This window comes from Lathamus discolor, chromosome 5 (genome assembly GCF_037157495.1).
Source record: "Lathamus discolor isolate bLatDis1 chromosome 5, bLatDis1.hap1, whole genome shotgun sequence".
Lineage (NCBI taxonomy): Eukaryota > Metazoa > Chordata > Aves > Psittaciformes > Psittacidae > Lathamus > Lathamus discolor.
Genome location: NC_088888.1, coordinates 33,069,760 through 33,082,866, shown reverse-complemented (window position 1 = coordinate 33,082,866; position 13,107 = coordinate 33,069,760).

Genomic DNA, 13,107 nt, shown 5'->3' with positions numbered 1-13,107 from the left:
CACTGAAGCGTTTCCTCTCCACCACTCATCAAGCTGTTGCACCAGCAAGGCAGAACCTCATTGTTTCCTCCAGTTTCCTGCAGCCTATCTGCCTTACGCACAAAAAGGACTGCCACCCACAGCAGCCAGGTACACAAAAGGGCCCATGGTCGTCACGGGAGCTGCATTCCCACCTCTGTCCCCTCTTTCAGCTGACAGGACACTGGCAGCAGGAACATCCTCATACCAGAAATATCCAAGTTAGGGCACCAAGTGCTCTGCAACCCCTCTCCAGCTTGCTTGCAACCTGAGGAGGGACTTTAGATTTTCTGCCCTGTGCTGCTTGCTGTTCGCCGAGTTAACTCCTGTCTCTTTCAACAACCTGGTCTTTTTCCCGCTGCCTATGTGAGTGTGTTTCTACAAGCCTATTTCCCTTCACGGGCTTTAGAGCTTCCTTTCTCCGCACTTCTGCCCTCCTGCCCACTCCTGCCGAGTGCTCCCCCAGCCTGCCTGTCGCCAGCACTCTTCTGGTAGAGCTGCAGGGGGCACAAGGATTAGCTTCCTTCGCTGAAGAAGATGCCGTGCAGCAGAGTCATCCCCAACCCATGCTCCCCGGGATACTCGCTCAGGCAGCGTGGGATGTCACGCTCTGTTCACTTCGCACTGAGCAGTTACGGGAAGGAGAACCGTGTCTTCCGCTGCCCACACACCCAGCACAGGGCAGCATGTTCAGGATAAGCCTTTCTGCTCTCAAGTAGCTCATGGGGAAACTTTGCCTTTCCTTAGCAAGAAGAGCAGGATGTGTCTTGCAGTGGCTTTTCACTTGAGACCAGGGAAGAGCCCATAGCTGAGGGATGTCAGTGCAACTCATCCCTGTGCAGAAAGTGCCTGGAGACCTGCTGGCCTGGAGGAGCTCTCAGAGGCCCAGGCTCTTACAACAGTGCTCTGACCTGAATCAGTGCTTCCCCTTCCAGGATGTAAAAATCTTGCTGGCAGCGCTTAAATAGGGCACCTGGTTTTCCCCCTCATCCCCACGCTGACCTAATGATGGTGAAGCAATTTCTCTTCCACTCAGTAGCAAGGCTCCTTCCCCTCAGTGTACAGCTTGGCAGCTGCTTACCAGTGCTGAGTACAGGATTTTGGCCTTTGGGAATGATAATAACTTCCAAATTATTTTCCATTTTGCGGAGTGCATCCTGAGTATGCAGCCCATCTCAGGGCTCCTCACGTAACACCTGGGGCCATTATTTCCTCCCATGCTCCCCCGACATCCCAACAGCCTCCTCCGAACAAAGCCCCAGACAAACAACCAGGGAGGCTTTTCAAGAGCCTGTGTGTGCTCTGAAGTGGAAACTACATTTTGTCTGCAGTTCCCATGGGGTCAGGGCGTGAGAGCTTTTGCACTAAAGAAGAGAGTAAGCTAGGGCATGCAAGGGGCTGCTGGCCCTTCCCAAGAGAGAAAGGAAGCAAAGACATCACCAGGAGCTATGCTTCAGTGGGACATAGCAGGTGGGATGGGATTTGGGAATGTTGCAGTATGTGCACAGGTACAAAGCAGAAGGAGAGAGAGACTGCCAAGCTTCACAGCTTCAGTAGCAATACACGGATCCAGCAGCTGGAGAGGGTCCCGTATTTTTTGGGCAGCATACAGTAACCATGCTGTAGATATGGGATGGATGGGACTGTCAGGTGGAGAGACCTGCTTTCCCACCACAGCAAGACCAGGAAAACAGCGGCAGGAGGCAGGGTCCCCCTCCCCTTGCAGGGATCTCAATGCTGCTCTCAAGCAACCACCTACAGACAGCTGTTCTTGCGCTGCTAAGGCACCAGCTTAATTGGTGAACTGGCTGTTTAAGAACACACAGTTGCCCTTCCTCTCCAGTCTTATGTGAAGAAACACAGCAGCTCTGATCTGACCTGAAACACTTTCCCCCTTTTATCAACAAAAAGCCCTCCCTTTGCAGTTCCTCGCTCTCTGCCTGCCTAAATTTGTGTTTTTGCCCTGGCAAGCCAAAGCAAAAGGCATCTGTGCATAGCCCCACAGGGAAACAATTTTGCTGGTGTGCCTCATGGTACTGCACCCAGGCATCATGGAGACCTCTGCCAGTGCCTGTCACGACTGCTTTGCTTTCATTCAGCCCACAACTTAGGGACAGATTCTGAGAAATATTTAAATTTGCAGATAAGGAGTGCAGGTTTTCTTGACAATGCCCTAGGCACCCTCCTGCTCCAAATCCTAGGGTTTCTAAGTGCATTTGAAAATACTGGCTCAGAGATGTTTAAACAACAGCAGTAATCTCCCCTGCCCTAACTAGCTTCCAGGCGTTTCTTAAAGTGACCCTTGGCAGCTCCCAAATGGATTGAAATGCCATGCCCAGGCTCAGATTTTTAAGGAAACAAAACAGCAGCTGAGAACATCAGTCACAGCAAAGTCTGTTTTGGCAACACAGAGAAACTCTGGGTTAGGTCATGTGCAAATGGCACATGTGCAATTAATCCTTTAGTTACAGCTGAAATTTGTGTATCACCTCATGGAAAAAAGACATATTCCTCCCTACACCCCCCCACCCCCGAAAGATTTTAAGAGCTTTTAAGTTAAAACAGGAGAAGGAGAGCACTGATGTGAAGGGGTTATCAACATGTAATAAAGTGGCAGTCCTTTCATGTATCGTATGTCCCATGTGAGAGGGTGGGGAGGAGAAGGGGAACACGGTACATCCCCAGACGCTGCCAGGCAAACGTGCATGTGTGTCTATACCTGTGCATAAAATACTGGCAGGATCCAGCTGTGCTTACTGTTCCTCCCAGAGGTACTATTACAGCAGCACTTCTAACCAGGAAAACTCTAAGGCTTTAAGCCAACAGAGAGACGGGCGGTAGTGGAAGTCAGGCAGGGGGAGTGGGATCCCATAACACAAGGGACAAATGGGAGTTTTGTTTTTCTCTGTCTTTGCAGAAAGGCTGGCCTTGCACAACGCAATGAGGTTTTGCACCTCTTTTTCTCTCCAGTTTTGCTAAGACAATGGCAGGACCACATTATGTTTACGGGAATGCCCATTATGTAGCCCCCTTGTGCAATCAGGGGGCCAGTGAAACTGCTGATTCATCACTTCTCCTATGTGAGGCCGACACCTACACACTGCCATCAACATTTTCATGGACAACCAGGCCAGGGCAAGGAGCTGAACTGTGCCAGGAGCTCACTGCATTGCCAAATGAACAATTCTGCTTCTTGAACACCGAGAGACTGCTGATAAAGACACTGGTTTTGCTAGGAAAAGTGTTCAGGTCACAGTGTCCTTGAGAGTCCTGCTGCAGACACTCTGCTCCCAGGTCCCACCATTGCCCTATGCGATGGGCTCAGCAGTGCTATCTGACTCTTGCCCCCTTCACAGCTCAACAGCAGCACATGGGGTGGGCAGGCTCGTCCCCCCTCATCCTTCAAGGTGTTCATCTCTGGGAGGCTGCAGCTGTAGCCAGCCTCACGAGTGGGCCCCTGGCCAACACCATGGTTTTGGTGAGATCACTGCCTCAGCAGGATCAAAATAAAATGGCTGGTGGAGAAGCATAGAAAACGGTAAGATTTGCTTCCAAGAATAATCTCCTTTTATGGCTTTTCTTTTTTCTCTCTTCCTTTTTAACAGAAGGCAAATATCTATTAATGGCAAATATCAAACTATTGTAGCAGATATGAGCCAAATATACATGAGAAATCTGCGTCAGAAGGCTATTCTGAGCAAATGCTACTTCTGTCTCGCCGTTCATGAAAGGTACACATCAATGTTCCTGCATTATCTTTCTGCTTTTTAGGTGGGAACCCTGTTTTTCACCCCCAGAGCACCCAAATGCACAGCATGGCACAGGATCAGGCCTGTGGGAAGTGCTGAGAGGCAGGGAGGGAGCAGGGAAACAGGGTTTCCAAACCCCATGGGAGCTGCTGCATGGAAAATGTGTCTCTTCCAGTCCTGGCAGGACAAGGACAAAGGAATTGAATTGTTCTATGGGAGAGTGTAAGAGAAAAAATTCTGAGTAAAATCAGTGCTCTGTCATGGCACATCCTTCAGATGAGTTTTACGTTTCATTTTTTACTTATTTATTTTTCACCATTCAGGTTTAATTTGTGTTTCACACCCACTATATGGCCCCAGCGGTACCATTGCTCTTCCTGCTGCAGGGATCTGGCTTCCAGCACCCACACACCTACAGCCTTGTCCATCCTAGGAGCCACATGCCTCCACGGCCCCACTCATGCACAGGTCTCCTGGGAAACATTGCAAGGCACCAAGCACCCAGTGGGGCCACCAAGTTCCCCACCAGGGGACTGGAAGCTGAGTTGAGTAGGGACCTAGAACAAGCCCAAGGCCAAGTGCCTGATAGGCAGAATAGTGACTCAGCAAATATCTGATGCGCATAACTCAATAACTGCAGTTTGGGTAATGATGGCTCACCCTTGCGGTCTCAGACGAAACACCACTGAAGCCTCACAGAATCAAATTACTCTCTAGCTTTTCTTGTGCCCAGCTACAAAAAGATCCAAGATAGCTGGAAGGCTGGAAGGACATGGTACTGCAGCCCAGAACTCCTTGATCGAGTAGTTATGTGTGTTTAGCAATGATTTCTTCCATGTGACTCCCATCAGAGGAACAAGCCCCTTGGGCTGAAGGGTTCCCAAACACCGGGCGTCTAAGCTACATCTCCCCTGAGGCTACATAATCAGTAGTACAGCAAAGGGAGGAGCGGCAGTGTCATCAAAAGAGGGCAGAAGAATGAGAGATGGGAAAAACACCAGTCCCACCACCAGCTCTGACAATATCTGTATTCCTTCCTGTGCCTTGGAGGTAGCACCACCTTGGGCCAGGAGTAGTACTCAGATTTGAGCACTTGAGGTTGGAACTCACCTGTCTCATTTTAGGGGTCTGAGTTTTAGTTGTAGTTAATCTGCATGGGTGCCCTTAGCTGTAGGAGAACAACAGGCATTGACTTTAGAAGTCAATATATACTACCCGTTTTGGCGACCTCTTCCATGAAGATGACCCTGGGTGGGCTGGTGAGAGGCCAAACTTCAGAGAATAAGTCCAAGAAGCTAAGAGGGTCTCCATAGGTAAAAGAAGATAAAGCACAGGCTGTGTCTCTGAGACCCCCACTTCATTTGTCACTACCAGCAGTGTCATGAGAATATGAGTACCCAGTGACAAAGTAAGCTCCAAAATATTGGACTCTTTTCTTCATCTCCTCTAAACTAAGGAAAAACAACTAAATCACTGCAAAATCAAATTAATAACACGGAAAAGAGAAAAGGTTTCCATTTGTTCTGCTTGCTAAAACCCTGGGGATACCTGCTGGGTTAGTGACAGACCAAAATGCTTTCTATTTGCCTTGGGAAAATGGCATCACACAGCAGCCAGACTTAAGGAGAGCAACATCTGTAGGCTTACGATTGCCATTGCAGTCACTGGAACACACAAGAGAAGAAAGTCATCAGTAAGTCTTCTTAAGGGGAGAAAGGCATAATCCAGGCCAGCTTCTGAGGTAGCTCAGAAAACCAGGCAGCTGTACAAGGAAAGCGAAGAAATTAAGAGAAACACCAGACTGCAAGGGATCAGCTGCAAGAAACACAAACCACTGTGAAAATCTTCTCAATCCTTCTCTAAATAAGACCTTGGGAACAGAGTTAATCTGTATAATATCGATCCAATGTAATAGTGTTGCTGCTCCTGAGTCTATAGGCAGAGAGGGCTATGCATGAGACCAGAAAAGAGCTGCTGTGAGTCTGTAGCTGAACCCAGGACATAGCTTAAATCATGACAATAGCTGTCACAAGGCAGAGCATGGAGCATGTCCTGATTTGCACACCACTGAGGTGCTCCTTGAAAGAGCTGGCTCAAGAACTGGAGATGAGAAAATCAAGTACAGAGAGTACAGAGATGGAGCAATTTCTTGTCACCTGGAAGGTGGTAAGGCAGCAAAAGCTACTCCTTAATATTCCTCCCTGACTATGGACTACTAATACTCACTTTATAGCACAATTCGGCTACATTACGTTTGCTCTCACTGGACTGCTGCTTCAGTGTGGAATTCTAGGCTGAACAGGCCTCCTGCCTTTCTCAGTGGTGACATGGTCTTCTCTCCTTTTACTGGGAACTTCCTCCTTCTGCACCCTTCTAAGGGTTTGTGATACAGGATATTTGGGCTTTCACTCCAATGGGAGGAGCAGCAGGTGCTCACGACCCTCCATGGGGCTGCACTCACCTGCACCTCCTGTGTCCTGGCTGCTTCTCCTCCAAATCCCCCCATGAGAGGCTCAAGTACAACACAATGACTTTAAAGGGTGACTTTACAGGGAACAAATAAGACTAAGACAGACAAGTTGAAACAAGCGAAACCAAGGAAGGAAGAGCTGATGGGTGAACAAAACCAGTGGAATACAGAAGAACAGGTAAAGCTCATGCTGTAGTCAGACACCACCTGACTTGTACACCCTTGATCCCATGCTGCCCAGAAAAGGCCATCCCCTGGCACATCACAGCTACCTGAATTCTGCTATAATTTATTGTGGGCTGCCAAAAGCCCAATGAAGCAGCTGCAGCAGCTATTACTGCAAAAGAAAATGAAACCCTGTGAGTGATGTTCCCACTGTCCGGCAGAAAGAGCAGGGTGGGGAAGCAGTGCCTGCTCTGTGGCATTATGGGAACCAGTGTGGCATTTTGCCATGACTGCAATGGTAACCATGTGCTGTTGTCTGTGTTTCAGTCTTAAAAATAGTGGATGTTCAGCTCCTGGGCTGTTATGTCACTTTGAATGCTCTCACGCTTGGAGGATGCTGGGCTGCAGCATCTAGCCAGAGACAGGTACTTCACACCACTTACTTACCCCAGCATGTCAGCACAAGTGGCATAAGGAGATATGACTCACACTGAAATTGAGGTGTTTACCTTAGGGGAAACTGCAAGGACAAAAAAACCTCAAACCAACAATAACAAAAGAAGAAAAACAGATCTAGAAAGCTTTTAACACCATAAATGAAAGGCGAGCTCACCACAACAGAGCTGAGGGTTAAGTGCTGGCTGTGGGAATGTCCCTGGAGGGGAGGATGGCATGGCAAAGGCAGCGTTTGGAAGGACAGGTGCGGTGTTTCCCCACCAGCCCCGCAGCAGGCAGACGCAGGCAGGATGCAGCTCTGACTCCCAGCAGGCTTTCCCCATCCTGGGGAAGAGCGGGGCAAACTGCATAAACAGCTTCTTGGGTGGAGCAGTCAGCTAGTGATGATTTCAGAGTCACTCAGAAAGCTTTACCTTTTTTCTGCTGTTCCCAGGATATCAAGGATCACAGAGCCAAAGTTTTACTTGCCATGATTGTGTTAACCCTGGCCAAGGAGCTGGTCTGTACCTCTGGCTCTGGATATTAACAGCTCCTTCAAGTGCTCCAAGGATGCTCTGCAGAGCCCCCACTGATGCTCCTCACTGCTGGTGAGGACGTTAAATGCAGAGAACCTGCTCATGTCCCTGAACCCTGCTGAATTAGTGCTTGGTATCATCCCTTTCCTGAGGACTTTCTTTGCTGCATTAGAAGTGCTGTTTCCTCATGAGCACAAACTACTTCTGTGCTTTCTGCAGGCGAGCAACAAGCCGTGCCTGGCAGCTCTCCAGGGACAAGAGCTGTTTCACAGAAGAGAGGCAGACAAGACAACAAAGGTATGAGTGACACTCCAGCCATCACACCCAAGGAGGAGAGGTCCCTCTGGGCCTCGCTTCAAACAAATAGCTCAGAAAACACCAGAGGAGAGCAGGGCCACTGACCTAGAAGGTGGCTGGCATCTCTTCAGAGGCAACATCAATAGGAAGGAGAGGAGAGGATGGCTTGGGAAGAGCAGAAAGTTTTTCACACTGTGTTTAGATGGTACTTGGTGCCTCTGTAGCACCACATTTGAAATGTTCAGGTCTCTGCAAGCTGCTAATGAGCTTTACACCATTTGTTATTTCAGCTTTCCTCTACAGCCGAACAAACACTGTTGTGAGTGGGCTGCATGCAGCTCCTAAGGAAGGTGATGCACAAGACCATGTTGGCTCCTGATGTGAGTTGAGCCCACGGAGATGGCAGTACCTGTGTGGAAACATTGTGCTGGGGCAGTGTGGCAGATTTCAGGCTTGCCATTCCTGACCCTCAGACATCGGTATCTATCTCTCCTTCCTGGGAAAGGCTCAAAGCTTGCTCAGGGAAAGCCTGGGGTGAACTTTATGCTGCCGTAAGTGCCACCACTTTCTTCCCCACAGGTTTTGAACTCTGCTGAGGCTCAAAGCTCCTCAGCAGCTGGGGTAGCCAGCTATGGAGGGCTGGCTGATGATCTTCCTCTTTCTGTGCTTGCTTTTATTTGTGTATTTATGCGCATCTTCATCCCATACTGGGCAAAAGTTGAGGTGTCTTTGTCATCAACTGAGAGAGGGTGAGGCTTTGTAGAGATGCTGAGAGAGAAGGAAGCACAGTTAGACTGAAGGAGAGTCAATAGCAATTTTGAAGAAAAACAATAACAATTTTAACCATAGCTGACATCCTGTTTGGAAAGACAGCAGGAATATTTGTTATGTTTTCTGCCAGAATGGCCAGGTCCTGGTTTATTGATGTTATTTTGAAGATGACAGAAGAGCATATTAATGAAATGAGAATACCTGAAATGAGAATCTGGGCTTTAAGAACAGCAGTTGACACCTTCTGAGGGACAGAGTGATTGAAATCCATCGTATTTTATAACTCACAGCAGTTTCTGTAAGCAACTTGAAGATCCACCTGCCCCACTACCATCAGTTTTCCCTCAAGGGCTGCAATCCAGCTGCCAAAAGCAGCTCATCTCAAGTTATCCTTGGAGTAATGGTGGCAAATGAACAAAACCATATGACCACTCCATCCCATTGTTGATGTTGATGCTATATAGTATAAGCCTCAATATCAATCCTTGAAGACAACTGCTCGTAACAATTTGCCAGTTATACTTTCAGTGATTGAGCACTACCCTTTCAGTCTGATGACCCAACCAGAGGAAGCTGTCTTGATGCTCTCCTCTCTTCCAATTTCTGTTTTCTCCCATGCATAGTCTTTTACCTGGTTACTGTTGCATGTGAAGGTGGGGAAAATGACTGACGGAATGTTCAAATGTATCCCAACATCACGGTTTTTTCCTTTAAAGTAACATATCCATTTGTATGTCTGGTAGCGCTGCCTGTGCAATTCCCTTCTGTTTTATTAACACCATCAGCAGGAGACATCAAAAATTCCTAAGAAATACAAAAAACATGACAGTTATCTCAGCAGGTACCAGCCTCACATGCAAGGCACATCTTCTCTTCTGCTGCTAAAGCCAGGAAGGGGCTGATTAGTTCTTACCAATTTATTTGCATAAATACACACAAAGATCCCACTCAAGAGACTAAACAAATTACATTGTTGTTTATCAGTGGTCCAAGGGCAGGAGAACACCACCTCCCCCAGCCCAGCATACCTCAGCTCTGACACGCAGAGGCCATCTAAAGCATTCAGCTCCATGCCACACTGGGTCCCACACTACCACTGAGGTCATTCATCAGTGCTTTGCTATCATGGCGATGTAGGGCAGAGCTGAAGGGAGAAAGTGTGAGAGCAAAGGTGCCAATTAATGCGAGGTGGGATACGAGCTCCTTCCCACTGTGACAGGGACTGGGGCTTCATTCTTGCTTGTCTGTTTAAAATGTTGACTTGTGCTACATATTCATACAACACGTCTTACCAGATGCACTGGTGGAGCTGATGGTGATCCGAGCTGCCTGCTGTCAGGTGTACAGCCACAGCCTGAGCTGTGGCACCAATACTCTACCTGTGACTCCTTCTGTCAGCAAAAAGTGACAAGGACAGCATCTTTCTAAATCCAGAGAGATAAAAACCACCTCTGTAGTCTCACGTATTTGTGTATGGCAGGTTTTTACCATATGCAGTTACCACGCCTGCACTTATGAAGTGCAAAGCATACGAGTATTAAGCACAAGCATTTTGTTATTTCCACAATCTTCTTCTCAACAAGGATACACCCATTTTATACCAGGATGAAGTCAGAGACTTGAAGGAATTAATTTTCAGTCCATGTTGTGCTCTGAATCAGTTTTGAGTAAGCAAAGGCTTCTTATCCGAGGTCCTCACCCTGGGCATGCAAGGAATCATGCGGAGTACAGGGATGAAAGCCTCCCCACGCCTGGGCTGGTGCATGCTCTTCATCCAGCATGGTCAAACACAACCATCTCCTCAGCTGTGTTGGCTTTGGTTGGCTTTGAGGCAGCATACTGGAATGTGAAAGTACTGGGATCAGGAGAAGATACGTGCAGGGATGTGAGGAAAGTAATGCAGACATCAGCACGCTGCTGCAGCTGCCACAGTTCAAACCTCAGCCAGCTCAAATGCACACGCCAGCTTGCTCACATACTCAGCCTGAGAGCTCATCTGAGAGTGAGGCGTGTAATTAATTAATTAGTCAATAAAAATATACACTTGGTTATTGTTTGTTGGTCTGCAGTCATCATGCAGAGCTATATTTACCCAACACCACTAGAAAGATACCACCAGAAGACCTGACCCCACCCTGCTGGCTGCCAGCCTCATCAGCTGTAGGGAGTGCTGCATACTTGCATGGCCAGCTGCTCTGCCTTTCGGGAACTGCTGAACCTCTCCAGACCTTTGCTTCTTGGAGATACTTCTTTTAGACATAGATCTGTTTTTCTCAAGCAAGTGGATGCCTTGAAAACCACCTGGAAAAGTAGCACTCAATCCATTCTTCCTCTTGCTGTATTGACAGAGGGATGGCAGGTCATCTTTTTCCATCAGCAGGAGTTTAGCAAGGTGGAGCTGATCACTCCTCTGCCCAGTGCTCCTTTTCCCACCTGTGCAGGAGGGTCAGCTCTACAACTGATGAGCCTGGAAGCTCCTTGGGAGATACAGAAAAACATGTTACTTCTGTGTCCCCATGCCTCACAACTGAGGCTGCAGTAATGAAACTTTTTTAATCCTTCCCATTATCTTTACCTTGAAGAATGTTGTAATATTCTTTAATAAGTTTTAATATAGATTTGAACATGTTCCTGAATGCAATTATTCTCATGATTTAATGTACTCACTCAACTGTAATATTTAGGAAACTGGGTAATATCAGCAACATATACCTCTAATTCAAACTTAGTGGAAAGGGGATCTAAATTGAGTTTCTGAAGCTGTTCTTCATTAAATTCAGCTAGGACCAAAAACAAGTTGTTAGCTTGCTGCAAAATAGCCAGTCCAGAAATTGTCCTTACTAGTTTTGAGTTCCCTTTATCAAACCCCTCAGTGCACAGGAGTTTGTTGCATCTTTCCAGAGCAACAATGGTCATCACCTGTGCTCAGTGTTTTCTGATGATCTTACTATGCCCATGGTAGCATTTTTAATATATGACTCAGTGTTTTCCATGACTTTGCTTCTGCCTCATCAAATGGAGTTGATTATATCATTTACTGTTCAAATCCAGCCAGAGTTTTCAGTGTGTACTGCACGGACTTCGTACACATAATTTCCCCAGTAATGAAGTAATTGCTTTGGATGGGGCACGCCTTCAAGCATAATGCTTGGAGTATCTCTGTCCTCTTTGCAAGCCTCGTCATACATGAATGTGCCTTGTCATACACATGAGAAATTGATGCTTGTACAAATTTGGAAGAGAGATGGCAAGCTGCTGTATCATCTCAGGCTGTAAAGCACAGCAGAGGCTTAAACTGACCACAAGTCATCGGACCTGAGGCAAGAGAAACTCCTTGGCCCTGTTTGACACTGGAGGTCAAACTGGAGACAGCAGCTGTGTTTAATTTGAGCCTGATCATTTATGAATCATCTAATTCACCCTAAGGAGAGCCAGACCTGGTCGGTCTGCAGAGGGAGAGTCTTTATAGAGCAACATGAGTGACTTGTGGGAGATGACTCTCTCCTGCTGAGAATGCAGATGTCCTGATGGAGATGCGGGCAGCACTGTACTGAAGAAAACACTAACTTCAGCAGAGGTGGTTGTCTGTCCAGTCCTAAGGGGAAATACTAGACCTTACAGTGTATTTAGATCTACAATGTCTTCTGCCTCTGTAAGCTCAGGTAGGACTAAATTAGAACCCAAGTCTAGCACAGCTGATCTTAGTACATGTTTATGTCCGGATCACCACTTCCATTCAGAAAATAAAACAAGTATCCTTTAGCCAGTGTACATTTTCCAACATGCCCGTTTCTTGTGTCCATTACACCAGGTGGCTAAAGAGCGTGGCCAGCAGTGCCCTGCAGTCTCTTGCTTTTATTTTGGAGTGCTTCAGGTTCTGAGGTGGTGTTTTAAAGTTTTTAAGTCTGCATACCTACTAACTCCACCCTGACCCCTGTTACAAATATCAACCCAAATCCTACTCTCTACCCTTCCCTCTCTTATAAAAGGCTGGTTAAGAAGATCCTGTACAAACTTAAACAGATGGAGTTTTCCCAGGAGAGTTTTCCTGGCATGGCAAGGGACCTATAGGCCCTGGGAGCTGGCCAGCCTGAGAGGCAGCACGGTCTGCAAGGGTGAATACCTCCTCATAGATTAAGAGAATAATATTCTGAATCAGTGAATGAACAAAAAGAAGGCATTCAAATTTATTAAGTTGCATAATAAATTGTACCTGTAAGGGATTCACAGTGATTGTAGCTATTATCTCACTGGTATCTCTTCAGGTATTATGCAGGAAGCTACTTGATTAGGAAGCGAGATGATTGTTTTTTGAGGTTATTCTGTTTGTTTCATCCACTTCACATACTGCATGCTGGTAAGCCACGCTGGAGAAAATTGTTAGTGTTGTACCACAAAGTCATTGAAAGTTAAAACAAAATACACAGCAGCCTGTCCTTATCTGTGTTATTTCTGCACTTCAACAGGGCCTACCACTGCACTGTGGGAGGGAAAGGTCCTGGGACAAAACCGTGTGTGACCAGACCACAACGCACCCACAACTCCAACAGGGCTGAGGCAACCAGAACTGGTCAGTCCTTTCTTCTTGGAACCCTATTAGCTTAAACATGCAGTTTTCTACATTTTTAAACAGAAAAGGCTTCAAACAATTAACTTGATTAGACAG